Source organism: Mustelus asterias, chromosome 5 (assembly GCF_964213995.1).
Source record: "Mustelus asterias chromosome 5, sMusAst1.hap1.1, whole genome shotgun sequence".
Classification (NCBI taxonomy): domain Eukaryota; kingdom Metazoa; phylum Chordata; class Chondrichthyes; order Carcharhiniformes; family Triakidae; genus Mustelus; species Mustelus asterias.
The window spans coordinates 131194160-131215465 of NC_135805.1; the positions used below are offsets into that span (position 1 = coordinate 131194160).

Sequence of the window (21306 nt, forward strand, 5' to 3'; positions counted from 1 at the left end):
TCCAGTGCAGCATCCCTGAGTACTGGGGCTGCCAGCATGAAACTTGAATTGACAGTTTTTTTATCATTCAGAGATAGGAATGCTACCCATAGAACCACAGCTCTCAACTAATTTGGCAAGTACTTCTGGGTCTTGAACATCCTAACCAATTCCTTTTGGAATCAATATGTAAACAGCCCAAACAGGAAGATTCACTATTGAGTCTAATGATGGGGAATGAACCAAAACAGAAAAGAGAATTAAACAGACATGTAGGCACCAGTGACAATAATATAATATGCTTTAAAATGAAGATGTAAAACAACGTGAATAAGCCAGGTTAATTAATTGATTGGGGAAAAGCTGATCTTGAGGCACCAAAATAGGACATTGAAAAATAAAAATGGGCAACTATATTGGTAAACATCAATGTAGAATAACAATGGATAATGTTCAAATCAGTGTTTGACAGAGTGCGGGGAAAAATATATCCCACTGAAAGGGAATAACCAGTGGATCTCTATGATGAATAAAGATATAAGGGAGAAATTGAGCATTAGGAATGAGGGGTGGGATCTTCCGGTCGTGCCTGCCCCGTGACTGGAAATTCCTGCCTGAAATCAATGAACCTTGAAATAATCTACCAAATTTTCTGTCCTGTAATGATTCCTGCGGCAGGCAAGACCAGACAATTTAACCCGAGGTACGGATTAGGTACATAGACAACAGATAAGTGCATGAGAAGGAAGAATGCAAAGAGATTAGGACAGAAATTAAGAAAAAATTACGAAGATAAAGAGCAAAGATGAAGTTAAATTAGCAAGGCATGTAAAATAGAATGGTAAAATATTTTACAGGGGCATCAATTTAGAAAAAGGAAGGCTGTGGTAGCATCTGGACAATTAATAGATAGACAGAATAATACCACAGGTAAAAATAGAGAGAAATATTATTTTTTGTTTCAGTGTTTACCCTGGAGTTAGAACAGGTAGACATGACATTGAATGATGAGAAGAGCAATGAGATACGTGTGTTTGAAAGGGGGATGTATTGAGTGTAGTAAACAAAAATAAAGAGGATTTTAAAGGAATCTAGGGAAGATATAGTAGAGGCCGTATGATACCTATTTAATAATTCATTAGAAAAAGATGCAGAGCCATAAGACAGGTGGATAGTGAACATAATTCCTATATTTAAGAGGGGAGACAGAATAGACTCGAAAAATAATAGACCAGTCAGCTTAACATCAGTGCTTGGAAAAATAATGGAATCCTTACCAGAAACGAGAATAAAAGAACATGTGGAAATGAAAAAAAATGTATAATAATTAATATTCAGCATGGATTTCAAAAGGGAAAATCTTGTTTGACCAACCTTATTGAATTTTTTGAGGAGATAACAGAGAGGGTATCCTATGGTATCACAGTTGATGTAATTTATCTGGATTCTTAAAAGGCCTTCAATAAAGTGATCCATAATAGACTAATAAATAAGGTTGGAACAAGTGGCAGAATGGAGTGGCTGCAAGAAATAAAGCGGGGAGTGGGAGTAAAGGGTAGTTATTCAGAGTGGCAGAAGGCGGGAAGTGGTGTTCCACAAGGATCTGTGCTGGGACCATGGCTGTTCACAGCTTGCATTAACAATTTGGACTGGAGAATGACAAAGATATTATCTAAATTTGCCGATGTGAAAGGTCGGGTGGGGAGGGGAAGGGAGCAAAGGAGGGGGAACATTAGTGAGGAGAACTACAACAAATGACAGGGCAATGAACAGACTTACATAATGGGCAAACAGTTGGCAAATGAAGTTCAACACAGAAAAATATGAGTTGGTACCTTTTGTTAGGAAGAATATGCAGATCACTTACTATAGAAAAGGTGATGATGTGGAGTTACCGGCGTTGGACTGGGGTGGGCACAGTAAGTAGTCTCACAACACCAGGTTAAAGTCCAACAGGTTTATTTGGTAGCACGAGCTTTCGGAGCACTGTCCCTTCATCAGGTGAGTGCGTACTTACTGTATATAGAAGGTGCTAAAGTCAATGGAAGGTTGAGGAACAAAGGGATCTTGAAATATAAATACATTAAGCACTGAAAATTGCACCACAGGTTAGCAAGGCCATTTAAAAGGTAAACAAAGCACTAGGCTTTATTTCGAGAGGGTTAGAATTAAAATATAGGGAAGTTACACTAAACCTACAGCGGAACTTAGTTAGACTGCAACCAATACTGTATGCAATTATGGTAGCCATATTATTAAAAGGATATAGGATATAGAGGCACTGGAGAGGGTGCAGAGAAGATTTACAAGGATGATAACATAAAAACAATCAACAGATTGGGTCTCTTTTATTTTGGCAAAGGAAAGGCTCAATGGAGGCACTGAGTGGAGATGATAAGGATTGAGTGTGATGAGGAATGAAAGCTAACTTGGGATACGTTTTTCTCTAACAACAATTTAGATTAACTCAGACTCTAACTTTAAAATTGCAAGCTAGTTAAAAAGTCCCATTTGACAGCCTGGCAATGGAAATGATCTATCAATCGATTGAAAGTGGTTGCCTGAGTGCATGTTAATTACTGTAACAGCAAACTGGCTTCGCAGTTGCAACTTGGGTGTGAGTCACTAACCCTCTATAAAAGCAAACAGGTATTGAAACCGCACAGACTGGGGAGAAACAGTGTGACAAGAATCATAGAATCCCTACAGTACAGAAGGAGGCCATTTGGCCCATCGCGTCTATACCGATCACAATCACACCCAGGGCCTATTCCGGTAACCCTCATTTACCCTGCTAATTCCCCTGCCATTAGATTCAATTTAGCACAACCAATTAAACTAACCCACACATCTTTGGACTGTAGGAGGAAACCCATGCAGACACGGGAGAATGTGCAAACTCCGCACAGACAGTGACCCGAGGCCGGAATTGAACCTGAGTCCCGGGCGCTGTGAGGGAGCAGTGCTAACCACTGTGCCACCGTGCTGTCCTATACAAGGGTTAATTTGGTTATGATGGCAGAATTAGATGAGAAAAATAGGAGGAAGGTCGATTTGAGTTTCTGACTTTTCTCCTAATCTTTTCGTATTCCCCCCTGATCCTGCACTCCCCTGCTGTCTATTATTTAGTTACTGCCTCTTTCCCAATCCTCAATTGTTCTCTAAATTCTTTATTAGTTCTTTCCTTCAGCGGAATATGTTTTGGCTGCACTCTGCTAAACACCATTTTAAATATTTTGTTTAGTTGCTCCACATCGATGTTTGTCAATATAATTGCCCTTTTCATTTAGATGATCTGTATCTATTCGTATGATGGAAACATTATTATTTTTTATTTCCATCCATATGGACTATGCTTTTGTCTTGCTGATAGCGTGTTCCTTTTTCTGACTGTCATGACATGTCAAATAAGCTTAACAGCTCTGCCTCCCTGTTTTCCCATTCTATCTTTTCTAAATAATTTATAGCCAGCAATGTTTAATTTCCAGCCTGCTTTTCCTGCAGCCATGTCTCAGTAATCCTTATGTTGTCCCAACACATGATTGCCTCCAGCTCCTCTGCTTTATTGGGAGATTGTTTGTATTGCTGCCCAGGCATTTTAAGTCATATTTATTAGGCTTTCCTCTCATTTCATGTTTAACCATGTTTTCAGACTGCATCCTATAACTCTATTTGTTCCCTCATCATCAGTGTCCACCCTACTTCATTCTTTCTTATGTTTTCCTCTCATGTTCCATTCATTTACAAGAATCATTAGAACTGGGAGCAGGATTCAGCCAATCCAGCCCCTCGAGCCTGCTCCGCCATTCAATAGGATCACAGATGATCTCCTCTCTGCCTCAGCTCCACTTTCCTGCCTGTTCACCATAGCCCTACAAACCCTTACTCATTAAAAAGCTGTCCATGTCTTCTTTAAATTTACTCAATGTCCCGGCATCCACTGCACTCTGGGATAATGAAATCCACAGATTCACGACCCTTTGAGAGAATTCTCCTCATCTCTGTTTTAAATCTGCCACCCCTCATCCTGAAACTATGACCCCTTGTTCTAAAGCAAAGTTAAAATTTATTTATTAGTCACAAGTAGGCTTACATTAACACTGCAATGAAGTTACTGTGAAAATCCCATAGTCACCACACTCCGGCGCCTGTTCAGGTACACTGAAGGGGAATTTAGCATGGCCAATATACCTAACCAGCACATCCTTTGGACTATGGGAGAAAACCAGAGCACCCAGAGGAAACCCACGCAGACACAGGGAGAACGTGCAGACTCTGCACAGAAACTGACGCAAGATTGCCCTACAAGAGGAAACATCCTGTCCACGTCTACTTTGACAACCCCCCTAATCATCTTGTACACCTCAGTTAGATCTCTGCTCATTTATCTAAACTCCAGGGAGTATCGGCCTAAACTGCCCAATTTCTCTGAGAAGACAAACTCCTCCTTGCTAATCAACTTCCTCTGAACCACCTCCAATGCAATTACATCCATCCTTAAGTAAGGGGACCAAAGCTGTACACAATATTCTAAGTGCGGTCTCACTAATTCCTTGTGCAAAAACAGCAACACTTCATTACTATTTAGGCTGCTTAGATTTTTTGTAGGTCCCTCCCCAGCTCATACTAGCTTAAAACCTTTACCACTTAGCCTCTTGACCCGGACACAGGCTCCCTCCTCGTTCAGGTGGAGCGCATCCCATCGGTACTGCTAGTGTCCCATGACAAAGAGCCCCTCTTTCTCATGTTAGCCTTTTAGCCACATGTCTATCCCACATGTCTGCTCCTGCTGTTAATTTGCACATGGCATGGGCATTATCCAAAGATTATTACCCTCAAGGTCCTGTTTTTCATTTAGAGCCTAACTCTTTTAGCAGGACCTCCTCCCTGTCCCCAACTATACCATTTATTCCAAGGTGGACCAAGACAACTTAATTTGCCCCTTCTGTTTCCAAGATCCTCCCCAGTCACTGTGAGATATCTCTTACCTGGTAGGTAGCATTTCTTTGGGATTCTCGGTCTTCACTGCAGTGGTATGCTATCTGTCTCCCTAATGATAATGTCCCTTTTACTACCACATTTCTGCTCTGCTCTCCGCTCCCTCCCCCACCCCCCCGCCCCCCCCCCTCCCCTCCTCCCGCCCCCTCCCCGACCACCACCAACCCCTCAAGCCTGCAACATTCTTTGGAGACACTCATTGTGACTGTCCTCTCTGCAGTCTTCTTCCATGTCCTCACAGATCGGCTGTACATCATGGCTTATAGCTGAGCCTGATTCAAAATTAAGACATTTCCCATGGATGTGTTTGCTTGGGATTGCCTCACTCATACTCTCACATTCTCACAGTGCTGTAAAATGCCCAAATTGGGACTGGCACCCCGGACCCTCAGACTAAAAGTCTGATACTCTGCTGGTGCATCTATCTGGATCCTAAAAATGTTATTGGCTGAACCAAGTTGGCAAAAAAGAGAATAGCTGGAGTTGAACTGGAGACCTCTTCAGCTGCAGTTAAATGCTCTACCAGTGAGCTGCTCCCGGAAGTTCTTTGATTTCATTTGATTTGATTTGTTATTGTTACGTGTATTAGTATACAGTGAAAAGTATTTTTTCTTGCACGCTATACAGACAAAGCATACCGTTCATAGAGAAGGAAAGGAGAGAATGCAAAATGTAGTGTTACAGTCATAGCTAGGGTATAGAGAAAGATCAACTTAGTGCAAGGTAGGTCCATTCAGAAGTCTGATGGCAGCAGGGAAGAAGCTGTTCTTGGGTTGGCTGCGACATGACCTCACACTTTTGTACCTTTTTCCCGATGGAAGAAGGTGGAAGAGAATAAGTCCGGGGTGTGTGGGGTCCTTAATTATGCTGGCTGCTTTTCCGAGGCAGCAGGAATTGTAGACAGAGTCAATGGATGGGAGGCTGGTTTGCGTGATGGACTGGGCTTCATTCATGACCCTTTGTAGTTCCTTGTAGACTTAGATAGAGCAGGAACCATACCAAGCTGTGATACAACCAGAAATAATGCTATCCATGGTGCATCTGTAGAAGCTGGTGAGAGTCGTAGCGGACATGCCAAATTTCCTTAGTCTTCTGAGAAAGTAGAAGCGTTGGTGGGCTTCCTTAACTACAGTGTTGGCAAGGAGGGACAAGGATAAGTTGTTGTTGATCTGAACACCTAAAAACTTGAAGTTCTTGACCATTTCTACTTCGTCCCCATTGATGTAGACAGGGGCATGTCCTCCACTATACTTCCTGAAGTTGATGACTATCTCTTTTGTTTTGTTGACATTGAGGGAGAGATTATTGTTGTTGCACCAGCAATAAATCTAGCTTCCTCTTAAATGTATCTATATTATACTACATCCCTGGAGGACTAAACCCCACATTATGACCACTTCTCCTGAATTCTCTCTTGGGTCTTAAGAACATAAGAAATAGGAGCAGGAATAGGCCATCTAGCCCCTCAAGCCTGCTCCGCCATTCAATAAGATCATGGCTGATCTGATAGTGAGTTCAGTTCCACTTACCTGCCCGCTCCCCATAACCCTTAATTCCCTTAATGGTTAAAAATCTATCTATCTGTGACTTAAACACATTTAACGAGGTAGCCTCTACTGCTTCATTGGGCAGAGAATTCCAAAGATTCCCTATCCTCTGGGAGAAGAAGTTCCTCCTCAACTCTGTTCTAAATTGACTCCCCCGTATTTTGAGGCTATGCCCCCTAGTTCTAGGTCTTATTTCCATAACCTCTAGTTTTAGTCTCCCCCACAAGTGGAGACATCTCTATCCAATCGAACCTCTCCATAGGCCAGGATATAACCCACCCCCCCCCCCAACCCCCCAACTCCCAATTGGTGGATGTGGCGGGCCATTTAAATTGCCCTTTACTACAGCGAGACTAATAGGGCAGAGGGGGTGGTAAAATCTTAGCCGTAATGTTAAAGACCGGGTTAGGTCTTCCACAGCCTCTGTTTTTACCTCAATCAATGCGAGTTCCAGCCTGTGCAGTCTTTCAGATATGTCAAATATAAAACGTGTTCAACTTGTAAAGAAAATTTTGTAACACACTTGTGATGTTACTTCCCATTTCCCTCACACTGAATTGATGCAGAAAGAACTTTGCTTCTTTTCAACATTCACCTCAGCCTTGGCAGTCAGCTGTGTGTCATCATTAGTTTGCAAAGAAAAGACAAGTTTTAACTTTCAGTGCGAAAAGAAAGTAGACTTAGAATAATCACTACCAGAAACTTGTCATACTTTGGCATTCCCAGAAGTTAACAGGGAGGTGTGCATTCTGCAAGCGTGTGTCCATTCAAAATGTAGGGCTTCAAATGTGAAAGCATAACGTGATTTAATCTGCCATTTCATTCCTAACTGATCAGATATTTCTACGTGAAACCAAAACACATTTTCAAATAAGCTCTCTATGGTGAGATTGAATAGCGAAATGTCATGTGCCATTTGACCTTGGGAGCCATCACCATTCAGACCAGTCCTGCATCACTCACTAGCCATGGGTTAGGGGTTATAGGGAGCGGGCGGGTAAGTGGAACTGATCCACTTCAGATCAGCCATGATCTTATTGAATGGCGGGGCAGGCTCGAGGGGCTAGATGGCCTACTCCTGCTCCTATTTCTTATGTTCTTATGTTCTTATTTTTACTCAGCAGTCATGGGACAGAAATTTGATACAAGATTTGTAAAGAGTAACCTGCTACTCATGACAGATTAATCTACTATTCACGCATGAGAAAAATATGAGAAATTGTAAGACAATAATCAAAGCTCAAATTGAATAGTGATGACTTTACCAGGTTTGATGATAATCTACCATGATAATCCAGTTAGCAACACATCCCTTCGTTATACAAGTGCTGGTGTGACGTTAGTGTACTTTTAAGAGATTTTTTTTAAAAACATGATTTCTGCAACTCATAGCTTCAGTGATGTCATTGTTGCCAGGTTGACTATGATAAGTCCTTTTATTGCTGCTTCAATGTGTTTACTCTGGGATTAGTTTTACGGCCCTGCATTGGTAGGAGGGCGGTCATGTGTTTTTGGACAGTTTTTTTTAATTTTCAGTTTGGAGCTGCAGGTTTGAGTTTTAGTTATTAGAAGGGACAGCCAGCTAAAAGGAAGGGTTTTCTCTCTCTTCGTGTTTTTTTTTTGAAACTCTGTCGTTTTCCTGGAGGGTGAAAATCTGATGTTGTTAGGGGCTGGACCAGAGTCTCTCTGGGGTTCTGGGAAGCTGTTTTGTCTTTAAACTGTTCTTAGTGTTTCAAGACTGAGAGTTTTCAATTCTTCAACCAAAAGGACTCAATTTCCAGTCTCATGTGAGAATTAGACTTTGCTGTGTTGAACTTGTTTAAAGGGAAGGTTTTGGTTTTGATTGGAACATCATTAGATATATTCACTAAAGGTTATACATTAATGTGGTTGTTTTGTTTTGTTTGTAATTGATAAAGGTTCTTGTTAATTTTCTTATGATACATGTTAACTGTAATCTTAAATAAACTTTATTTGATAAAAGCTCCCCAGTGGGTCTTTTGAATCCACCTGACGTGCTTACCCTAGCCAAATTCAATATGCAAACAATGTGATTCAGGCGGGCTGCATAAAACACGTTTGAGTTTCGAACCTGACCAATAACATGAGCTACAAATACATTACAAGAAATTATATATACGATCACCGATCAGGTGGTAAACTCCCTGTTGATCATACCCTTCAGCTACCCAACATAATCACTGAATCATTCTTTGGAATTATTCTTATACCTTTTTTCCATGGTTGGCAGGATGATTCATTGACAAAATCATACTGTCCAATCAAAATCCACTTTAAGCTACAATTTTCCAATAAGACACCTAATTCTTCACTCAGACTATTACTTGGGCGACCACTTTGGCAATGTCCATTGGTTCCAACTTCCTTCATCCCTCATGAGTGTTACAGGTATCCTCAAGATCTTCATTCAGTAAATATGCTGGTGGCTTCTTCCCTTGGTCAAACACACATTTTCAAACCACAGGAAAACTAAACAGTAAAAGTCCCTTAGGTTACCGACGTCTTATAAATTGTTTGGAAAACTAAAGACAGAATTTATCTGATAAAGCATAGTTAAAAGACAACATAACTTCTGGTTTCTTTGCATTTCAGACAAAAGCAAACTTTGACCTCAGGCTTCAACATCAGTTTCTGTCAACCCACTTCATAGAAACATAGAAATTAGGAGCAGGAGTAGGACATTCGGCCCTTCAATCCTGCTCCGCCATTCATTATGATCATGACTGATCATCCAACGCAATAGTCTGATCCCGCCTTCCCTCCACATCCTTTGATTTTGATTTGATTTGATTTATTATTGTCACATGCATTTGTATGCAGTGAAAAGTATTGTTTCTTGCATGCTATACAGACAAAACATACCGTTCATAGAGAAGGAAAGGAGAGTGCAGAATGTAGTGTTACAGTCATAGCTACTTATCCCAAGAGAGATAGTGTTACAGTCATACCTACTTATCCCGACTTATCTAATTTGTTCTTGAAAGCATACAATGTTTTGGCCTCAACTGCTTTCTGTGGAGTGAATTCCACAGGCTGACCACTCTCTGGGTGAAGAAACTTTTCCTCATCTCATCCCTAAAAGATTTACCCCTTATCCTTACACCATGACCCCTGGTTCTGGACACCTCCACCTTCGGAAACATCCTTCCTGCATCTACTCTAGTCCTGTTAGAATTTTATAGGTTTCTACGAGATTCCCCTCTCCTCACCCCCGCATTCTTCTGAACTCCAGTGAATACAATTCTAACCAACTCAAGCTCTTCATACGTCAGTCCCATCATCCCAGGAATCAGTCTGGTAAACATTCCCTGTACTCCCTCAATAGTAAGAACATCCTTCCTCAGATAAGAAGACCAAAACTGCACACAATATTCAAGGTGTGGCCTCATCAAGGCCCTGTATAGTTGCAGCAAGACATCCCTGCTTTGAGACTCGAATCCTCCTGCTATGAAGGCCAACATACCATTTGCCTTCTTTAATGCCTGTGAGAAGATGGATCACCCTTACTGGAATGCTAAATTGATTTTGCTCATTCAGAAATTGGTGAACTTACACTTTCTGTTTAGATGCAGTCTGGGACTGGATGGAATTAGTGAAGAGGCTAACAGGGCCCAACATGGCTGTGTACAAAAGGGGCAACTGGGTGAGCTGTGTTGGAACAAGCATCAGGCAGATAACTCAACTTGAGTGGAGTGATCAGGACTATTGTCTAGAATGTTCTGTCCTAGCCCCTTCAAACTAGAGTCATGTTGATGACATAAAAATAGTCTAGGTCTATTCCTTTCTGGCTAAACTGCATGGGGCCCAGGGGGAAGAGAGATAAAGAGTGTAAGGATCAGGTGGTGGAAGCAAGCATAGAGAAGAAGAAACCATCACCTCCCATGGCCACAGCCTTGGTCGTAGGGGAGGCAATGGCCTAGTGGCAATATCACTAGACCATTAATCCAGAAACTAATCCAAAGTTCTGGGGACCTGGGTTCGAATCCTTCTGTGGAGATGCCGGCGTTGGACTGGGGTAAACACAGTAAGAATTTTAACAACACCAGGTTAAAGTCCAACAGGTTTATTTGGTAGCAAATGCCATTAGCTTTCAGAGCGCTGCTCAGATGGACGAAGGAGCAGTGCTCCAAAAGCTTATGGCATTTGCTACCAAATAAACCTGTTGGACTTTAACCTGGTGTTGTTAAAACTCTTACTTCGAATCCTTCCACAGAAGATGGTGGAATTTGAATTCAATAAAAAATATCTAGAATTAAGAATCTACTGACGACCATGAAACCATTGTTGATTGTTAGAAAAACCCATCTGGTTCACTAATGTCCTTTAGGGAAGGAAATCTGGGGTCCTCACCTGGTCTGGCCTCCATTTGACTCCGGAGCCACAGAATTGTGGTTGATTATCCTTGGGCAACAAAGAGTGAACAACAAATACTGGCCAGCCAGCGACGCCCATGTCCCACAAATGAATAAAAAAAAGGTACTAAGGTTTTGAGCTCAACTTCCTAGATTGAATCCTTCGAAAGCATTGTTTGTAAATCAGCATTGGTATTCACGACTGCAGTCAGTTTTCTAATCTCAATTCTCTGTGGCCTATTAATAACCATTGGGTTTAAGATCCCGTGTGTGCGTGTATATGCATGTGTGTGTATGTGCATGTGCGCACATGTGTGCGTGTGTGTGCATGTGGCGTGTGTGTGTGTGTATGTGCTTCATGTTTACATTAATTTGCAAGTGCAGTACACTTCACGCAGAAAGTTAGATGTTTAGACATTTCAGAGCTGGATCACTTGGGAGGAGGTGTCTTTCTTGTACTAAATTGGTTTGAAGATGACAAATGATGAAATTTTGTCAGCCCAGCGAGTGGCACAGTCATGCCAAGAATGCAATTGTTCTCCAGACGCTAACTGATCATAATAATTCCTATCCTGCTTGATAACTGAGAAAGAAATTTCTCTGTACGTTAACCATTGATGAATGTCCCTCCCAAGCCAGCCAGGGAAGTAGCCCTGTTTTTAATTCAGATTTGCAGGATCTGTTATGTTTCATATTTGTATGAGATGTATATGTGTCCCATGTGTCCCATGGGTTGGTGCTAGCACCACAGCTGGAATAGGCAGACAAGCAGCCGAAGAAATTTGATGCAGAGAAGTGTAAATTTTTACATTTTGGTAGGAAAAACAAGGAGAGATAATGAGTCATAACCTGTAAGCTCCAGGGCGTTGTATCTGGGCAGTACCCCAAAGGATAAAATGGTTTCGATTTGATTTGATTTATTATTATTAGTATATAGTGAAAAAGATTGTTTCTTGCGCACTATATAGACAAAGCATACCATTCATAGAGAAGGAAATGAGGGAGTGCAGAATGTAGTGTTACAGTCATAGCTAGGGTAGAGAAAGATCAACTTAATGCAAAGTAGGTCCATTCAAAAATCTGATGGCAGCAGGGAAGAAGCTGTTCTTGAGTCGGTTGGTACGCGACGTCAGACTTTTGTATCTTTTTCCCGATGGAAGAAGGTGGAAGAGAGTATGTCTGGGGTGCATGGGGGTCCTTAACTATGCTGGCTGCTTTGCCGAGGCAGCGGGAAGTGTAGACAGAGTCAATGGATGGGAGGCTGGTTTGTGTGATGGATTGGGCTACATTCACATTTTGTAGTTTCTGCTGTCTTGGGCAGAGCAGGAGACATACCAAGCTGTGATACAACCAGAAAGAATGCTTTCTATGGTGCATCTGTAAAAGTTGGTGAGAGCCTTGGCCGACATGCCAAATTTCCTTCGTCTTCTGAGAAAGTAGAAGCGTTGGTGGGCTTTCTTAATATAGTGTCGGCATGGGGGTGCCAGGGCAGGTTGTTGTTGATCTAGACACCTAAAAACTTGAAGCTCTCGATCCTTTCTGCTTCATTCCCTTTGATGTAGACAGGGACCTGTTTTCCTCTCACTTCCTGAAGTTGATGACAATCTCCTTCGTTTTGTTGACATTGAGGGAGAGATTATTGTCGCCGCACCAGTTCATCAGCTTTATGCACCAGTTTGCATAAATGAAGCAATTCTTTTTCTAATAAATCTCTGTTTTGTGTTCACGGTGTGAACAGTGAAGCAACATCCAGTGTTTCTGAACATGAGCATAAATCTGGAGGAGTTTGTGAATATTATCTAAACTTCGGAGCAGTTTATCAACCAAACACTGGTGCTGGTGAGCAGATGGTTAATGGGGTTCCTCTGCATCAGATGAATCTAAAATTGCACAAAATGTTCTGCTGATATCCGCAACAGTAATTTCCATTTATAAACCAGTAACTCAGTGAAATGTAGTGTTGCCAGAAGGCCGTTAACTCTCTCGGGAGTGCTGCAGCTGGCTGGCTTCCTAGACCATCTCCGAGGACATTCATATTAGAAATTTCCTTGGATTTTGCGTTCTCCTGACTTGGCCACTTTGTATCTCTGGCATAACCTCAGGAGAGACCCATAAGCAGATTTGAAGTTAACACAACTGATTTTCTGGGTGTGAGATGTATGGGAGGCAAGATATTGCTGGCTTTCAAACACCTCCAGGCAGTTTAATGTTTTATGATGAACAGAAGCTTGTTATGGACATTTTTTATATGTTAGTTACAAGTCAGCTCTGATTTTAACTCGGTGGGTGGGTGTTTTCTGAAATGTTATTATTTCAGGGGATGTGGGCCACCCGTTGGTTGCTCATTCCTAATTGCCCTTCAGATGAGTGGTTTGCCACTTCAAGAGGACAGTTAAGAGTCATGTGTAGGCCAAACTGAGTAAGAATGGCAGATTTCCTTCCCTAAGGTAGATTCTGGGTTTGATTCCTGGCTTGGGTCACTGTCTATGCAGAGTCTGCACGCTCTCCCCGTGTCTGCGTGGGTTTCCTCTGGGTCCTCTGGTTTCTTCCCACAATCCAAAAGACGTGCTGGTTGGGTGCATTGGCCATGCTAAATTCTCCCTCAGTGTACTCGAACAGGTGCCGGAGTGTGGCGACTAGGGGATTTTCACAATAACTTCATTGCAGTGTTAATGTAAGCCTACTTGTGACACTAATAAATAAACTTTAGATTGGGACTTTTGCAATAATAACCATGGTTACCAGAACTGAGACTAACTTTTAAAATCCAGATTATTCACTGAATTTAAATTCCACCAGCTGCCGTAGTGGGATTTGAATCCTTGTCCCCAGAGCATCAAGCTGAGCCTCTGAATTGCCACTCCAGTGATACTACTACTGTGCCACTGTGTTCCCTGAGGGGGTTAATGAGGCCCAGGCTGGTTTACCTTGAGTCTCATTTAAATCCTGCTGCTCAGCAATCTCCTGAAAGTCTTTGATTTGATTTGATTTATTATTGTCACATGTATTGGTATACAGTGAAAAGTATTATTTCTTGCACGCTATACAGACAAAACATACCGTTCATAGAGAAGGAAATGAGCGAGTGCAGAATGTAGTGTTACAGTCATAGCTAGGGTGTAGAGAAAGATCAACTTAATGCAAGGTAAGTCCATTCAAAAGTCTGATGGCAGCAGGGAAGAAGCTGTTCTTGAGTCGATTGGAACGTGTCCCCAGACTTTTGTAACGTTTTCCCGACGGAAGAAGGAGTAAGGGAGTATGTCCAGGTGCATGGGGTCCTTGATTATGCTGGCTGCTTTTCCGAGGTAGCGGGAAGTGTAGACAATGTCATTGGTTGGATATTGGTTTGAGTGATGGACTGGGCTTCATTCACGACCTTTTGTAGTTTCTTGCGGTCTTGGACAGAGCAGGAGCCATACCAAGCTGTGATACAACCAGAAAGAATGCTGTCAGTGAGTTGTTGGCGGGATATGGCAGAAAGCATGGCGAACTTCTGCTTTAGTCGTCCGCATAATAACTGGAGGTGACTCATGTCTCCAACAACAAAGGATTTATTAATTAATGGAACTATATGCAAGATAAGGGTTTAAGAGAACATGCACACACAAATATTCTCTTCTCCCCCTGACTCCAACTGACGGTTCCCTCTGACTCTGGATATGCACCCTCACTCCTGATTGGCCCTGCTCCCAGTGGAGCCACTCCATTGAGTCCAGCTCAATCATGTGGCCTGCAAAGAATTGCCCCTTAAAGGGGTTATGTTACCACAGTCTGCTAACTCTTACTGTCTCCTTCTCTTAAGGTTTTAAATCCGCCTATACAGTTGATTTGACAGTTGAGACTTTCAAGGATTATAAAGTCCTGAGGCCTGATACATGAAGGGGTCACTATCATTTAATTTCTAATAGAATAGAAAGGCCCATGGAGATGCAAGATGAGAGATCTCGTTAGATTTGTTCTTCAAACTGATGTGATCGGGTGCAGCACTCATCTTAAAACCACTCAATTTTGCTCGCTATTGAAGTTAACAGTGAGAGATATTGAACAGGGCACAAAACCAGAATTCAACCTGATCTCAGGGGTTCTCCATCCTGCAGGTTTGCTCCTCGAAGAATCATTACAATGCAGGAGGAGGCCATTGAGTCCATTGTGCCTCTTGCTATCCATTTAGTCGAGGCGATGGCCGAGTGGTATAATCGCTAGATGATTGATCCAGAAATTCAGCTAATGTTCTGAGTACCTGGGTTCGAATCCCGCCACGGCAGCTGGTGGAATTTGAATTCAACAGAAAAAAATCAGGAATTAAGAATCTACTGATGACCATGAAACCATTGTCGATTGTTGGAAAACCCCATCTGGTTCATTAAGACCTTGAGGAAAGGAAATCTGCCATCCTTATCTGGTCTGGCCTACATGTGACTCCAGAGCCACAGCAATGTGGTTGACTCTCAATTGCCCTCTGAGCAAGGGCAACTAGGGATGGGCAATAAATGCTGGCCAGCCAGCGGCGCCCATGTCCCACAAATGAATAAACAAAAAGACCCTTTCTCTTTCCCAAAGCCTGGTGATTTAAGATAAGAACATAAGAAATAGGAGCAGGAGTAGGCCATCTAGCCCCTCGAGCCTGCCCCGCCATTCAATAAGATCATGGCTGATCTGAAGTAGATCAGTTCCACTTACCCGCCTGATCCCTATAACCCCTAATTCCCTTACCGATCAGGAATCCATCTATCCGTGATTTAAACATATTCAACGAGGTAGCCTCCACCACTTCAGTGGGCAGAGAATTCCAGAGATTCACCACCCTCTAAGAGAAGAAGTTCCTCCTCAACTCTGTCCTAAACTGACCCCCCTTTATTTTGAGGCTGTGCCCTCTAGTTCTAGTTTCCTTTCTAAGTGGAAAGAATCTCTCCAGCTCTACCCTATCCAGCCCCTTCATTATCTTATAGGTCTCTATAAGATCCTCCCTCAGCCTTCTAAATTCCAACGAATACAAACCCAATCTGCTCAGTCTCTCCTCATAATCAACACCCCTCATCTCTGGTATCAACCTGGTGAACCTTCTCTGCACTCCCTCTGCACTCCCTCCAAGGCCCTCCAATATATCCTTCTGCAAATAAGGGGACCAATACTGCACACAGTATTCCAGCTGCGGCCTCACCAATGCCCTGTACAGATGCAGCAAGACATCTCTGCTTTTATATTGTATCCCCCTTGCGATATAGGCCAACATCCCATTTGCCTTCTTGATCACCTGTTGCACCTGCAGACTGGGTTTTTGCGTCTCATGCACAAGGACACCCAGGTCCCTCTGCACAGCAGCATGTTGTAATTTCTTTCCATTTAGATAATAATCCAATTTGCTATTATTTCTTCCAAAGTGAATAACCTCGCATTTGTTAACGTTATACTCCATCTGCCAGATCCTCGCCAACTCACTCAGCCTGTCCAAATCTCTCTGCAGACCTTCTACGCCCTCCACACGATTCACTTTTCCACTTACCTTTGTGTCGTCTGCAAACTTTGTTACCCTACACTCAGTCCCCTCCTCCAGATCGTCTATATAAATGGTAAATAGTGGTAAATATTTCTTTCCTGATTTTTAGGTTATGTGTAGGATTTCCCAGCCGGGGTCAACGGATCTTTGCATGGTCTGCCCCCGCCCACTAAGATTCCTGTGGCTGGCGGGATGGGAAAATTCCGCCCGATGTATCCAATGCTATAATCCCTGTTTTGATAAGGGTGTGACATTCCACATGGTTGGGCTTGGATTGTAATCGCACTGTGTACAATCAATCTGCCAGCCACGGGAATGTTTAGATCGCAGCATGACAATGGTACACTAATGGTTTGAATCTTAATTAATACTTTCACTGGCTCATCTCTGCACTGACAGATATAATTATTTTCATTAAAATAGTCACATTTAGTTAATTTGTGCAGCGACCCTCGGAGATGAGTGTTTATTAATTATTTAATAAGCACCTGAAGTATAGATAGCTCGAGTAATTGATGAATAGATTTTATGTCCCACAGAAATTATTTTTGATGGGACTACAACGTCACTCGAGAGAATATTGAAAAATAACTCCAGTCCTGTTGAAGCGTGCAGTTGTTATCTTTGATGAGAACATCTGGGGCTGGATTTTATGCTCCTCCGCCAATGGGTTTGAAAACGATTGGGGTAGAAGTGGCAGCTTTAGTTCAACGGACTGGTGTCCAACAAAGCTTTCCTGTGGGCCCATCAGAGGCAAACGCACACCCCCACCCCCTCTCAAAGCCATTCCCAAGTTAACTCTCCCCAACACCATCCCCATCTTAACCTCACTCCCTGGCCTTTTGAATCAGCCCCATTACCCCACTTGCCAAGACACCCAGGACCCAGACTTACCTCTGCTCTTTGGCGTGGTGGGACTGCCTGTAAGTCCCAGCAATCATCACCCACTCCCAACTGGAACTGCTGGGCCTACAGAACAATCCCAACAGCCAGCTGCTCTTCATCTGATGTGTTTTATTTAAGTTTATTATTAGTCACAAGTAGGCTTACATTAACACTGCAATGAAGTTGTATTTAATAGTATTTAATCATGTTTGGCGATATTTGTATTCAGGATGTTGCCTGGTATGGTGGGAAAATCGTATGAGGAAAGGCTGAGGGGCTTGAGGTTGTTTTCGTTAGAAGAAGGTTAAGAGGTGACTTAATAGAGGCATACAAGATGATCAGAGGATTAGATAGGGTGGATAGTGAGAGCCATTTTCCTCGGATGGTGTTGGCTAGCACGAGAGGACATAGCTTTAAATTGAGGGGTGATAGATATAGGACAGATGTTAGAGATAGGTTCTTTACTCAGAGAGTAGTAAGGGCGTGGAATGCCCTGCCTGCAGCAGTGGTGGACTCGTGAACGTTGAGAGCGTTCAAGTGGTTATTGGATAAACATATGGATGATATTGGAATAGTGTAGATTAGAGGGGCTTTAGATTGGTTTCACAGGTCGGCGCAACATCGAGGGCCGAAGGGCCTGTACTGCGCTGTAATGTTCTATGTTCTATGAAGTTACTGTGAAAATCCCCGAGTCTCCACACTCCGGTTCCTATTTGGGTACACTGAGGGAGAATTTAGCATGGCCAATGCACCTAACCAGCACATCTTTCGGACTGTGGGAGGAAACCAGAGCACATGGAGGAATCCCACGCAGATATGGGGAGAACGTGCAGACTCCGCACAGACAGTGACCACAGCTGGGATTTGAACCTGGGTCCCTGGCGCTGTGAGGCAGCATTGCTAATCACTGTGCCACTGTCAGACAACCTCCAGGGGAAGGAGCAGAAATCTTACCATACAAGGTCTTACCAGTAACAAGCGAATGTTGGTGCCATTTATTTGGTGAAGTTTGGGTTATTGCTGATTTAAGGCAGTTTTACATTGATACATCATTCCCTGCGGATTTCCTTGATCACCTTGGCCACTTCAGGGACAATGGGTGGAATCTGGCCAACTGCAGGGAGTTTTGGGGCAGGTGTGGAGGGGGGGGTGGAGGGGGCCATAGGGTGGCCACAGGGCGAAATAGAGTGGACGTGGGGAAGATGTTTCCATTGGTAGGAGAGGTTAGGACCCGAGAGCACAGCCTCAGAGTAAAGGGATGACCCTTTAGAACCGAAATGAGGAGGAATTCCTTCAGCTAGAGGGTGGTAAAGCTAAGGAATTCACTGCCACAGAAGGCTGTGGAGGCCAGGTCACTGAGTGTCTTTAAGACAGAGATAGGTAGGTTCTTGATTGGTCAGGGGATCAAAGGTTAAGGGAAAAAGGTGGGAGAATGGGGTTGAAAAACCTATTGGCCATGATTGAATGGCGGAGCAGACTTGATGGGGCGAATGGCCTATTCCTGTACCTTATTGTGTTACGATGGGAGTGGGGGTGGATAGGACGGTGGGATGTAGCAGAGGCTAGGCTTGGGAGACAGGCTAAGAGAGGGGAGGGAGTGGGGCTGCCTAGGTAACCTTTGAACATGGTGCCTGGACCTTTGACCCCTCTGAGGCAATGGTGGGAATGGTGTCTGCCCACAATCAGATTCGCTGAGCTCCTTGTGGATGCAAAATCAATCAGCTGCATAGTACTTGGTCAGCTGCCCTGCAGCCCCCCTCCCTCTCCCCAGAGTGGAAAACACTCAGACCTCCGCTCCCACCACTAGACATAGACTTCAGAAAGTGAGATTCTGTCCACATTGAAACTTTCCATTGCTCACTGATAAAAGACCAGCTAACACAATTTTATTTGTTTCTGCTTGTGGTGTACTGGCGTAGATTTAAGCTCAAAATTATGTGTCCAAGCTGATACAAACATAGCTGCGATCTCTGGAGCTTATGACTTTGTTTAATTATACCTTACTGAATTTACTACATTTAACTAGTTACTGTCAATCTCAATGCATCCAAAATTCTCTGGATCCCCACAGCCTCACTCTTCCAGACACATTGGGAAGCATTAAGCAGATGAACTGCCCTTCCCGATGGCTCCAGCCCTGAGTGGAACAGGAGGGATGGATTGTAGTTTCTGAGAGTGAAACTTACAGAATACTGAGAGGCCAAGAGAGAGTGGACGTGGAGAGGATGTTTCCACTCATGGGAGAGACTAGAACTCGAGGGCACAGTCTCAGAGTGAAGGGACACTCCTTTAAAACTGAGATGAGGAGGAATTTCTTCAGCCAGAGGGTGGTGAACCTGTGGAACCCATTGCCACAGAAGGCTGTGGAGGTCAGGTCATTGAGTGTCTTTAAAACAGAGATAGATAGGTTCTTGATCAATAAGGGGATCAAGGGTTATGGGGGAAGGCAGGAGAATGTGGATAAGAATCATATTAGCCATGATTGAATGGCAGAGCAGACTCGATGGGCCGAATGGCCTAATTCTGCTCCTATGTCCTTGTGGCCTTATGGTGAGGTGCTATGGCAGGAGACTGCAGCCCACTCTCCATAACCCTTATTGTAGACGTGTTGTGCATATACTTTTATAGTGTCAGTACCAAGGCAAGTGAGTTCTGCAGGAAGATTGGACGTATCTTCATGTCAGTGAAGTCGGCTGCTGAAACCAAACCAAATTTTGGCGTGAAACTTGTGTGAAGGGGAAGACAGTGATATAGTGGTACTGTCATTGGACTAATAATTCAGAGACCTAGGGTTATGAAATTTGAATTCAATAAAAATCTGGAATTAAAAGTCGACTGATGACCATGTCGATTGTCGTAAAAACCCATCTGGTTCACTAATGTCCTTTAGGGAAAGAAATCTGCTGTCCTTACCTGGTCTGGCCTACATTGTGACTCCAGACCCACAGAAATGTGGTTGACGCTTAAATGCCCTCTGAAATAGCCTAGCAAACCACTCAGTTCAAGGGCAATTAGGGATGGGCAATAAATGCTAACCCAGTTAGCAATGCCCACATCCCATCAACAAATTTTTAAAAATGTGTTTTATACATGCCAACATCCGTTCAATTAAGTGGAAGCAAAGCCAGCTAAAACACACAGTCAGTTTGACCACATCACCTTCCCCTGGGTGAAGTATGCTAAAATTACCAGAGATTTTATCCCATCTGCCTACTGCTGAGGTATAAATGAGGTCTTCATTTTCTTTTGTGAAAAGAACAAACAAGTTTGTCCAGCGGAAATGAGTTTGAAAATCATAAAGCAGAACTCCTGGGCAGGATGTGTAATCAGATTGCCAGGGGATTAATCCCTTCTTCGAACAAGACTGGACAAACTAATTAGTGCCTTTCAGGATATGTCCATTGGAATGACATCTCTGTCCTTTTAAGATCATTTGGCAACGGTTGCCATTTTAAAACACAGGCAGCAGGACTGCATGTATGATGAGCAAATATGGATTCATTAAATCAACAAAAACAGGAATCGTAAAACCCAAAGAATCTTCTGATCTCTAACTACCACTCTGAATTTTGTTGGACTTCTGCAGTTCAGTATCAGCTGTAGCTCGTGGGTAGCTCTCCCACACATGAGTCAGCTCGCCGTGGGCTTAAGTTCTGCTCCAGAGACTTGAACACATCATCCATGCTGATACTCCAGTGCAGTGCCCAGGGAGTGTGGCTTTTGTGGAGCAGCTAAATGTTTGATGATATCTTGAGGCCCCACCTGTTCCCTTCCTCCCATCCCCAGAAAAACGTAAACGATCCCATTGGACACTTATCGAGGAAGAGCAGTGGAATTCTGCCTCACGACCCGGACAATATATATCCCTCAATCAGTGTTACCAAAACAGACAAAACAAGCAAAAGTACTGCGGCTGCTGGAAATCTGAACTCAAAACGGAAACTGGAAACAGAGACACTCAGCAGGTTTGGTAGTATCTGTGGAAGTCTGAGGTCAGGAATCCTGCGGCGAGTAACTCACCTCGTGA

The 21306-nt window shown here is 43.2% G+C and overlaps 1 protein-coding gene across 1 annotated transcript in view; it reads left to right on the top strand.

Annotated features, from left to right (window-relative positions):
* adgrb3 (adhesion G protein-coupled receptor B3) overlaps positions 1-21306 on the top strand; it is an 840122-nt gene that overhangs the window by 111853 nt on the left and 706963 nt on the right. The gene's annotated exons all lie outside the window — the stretch shown is intronic.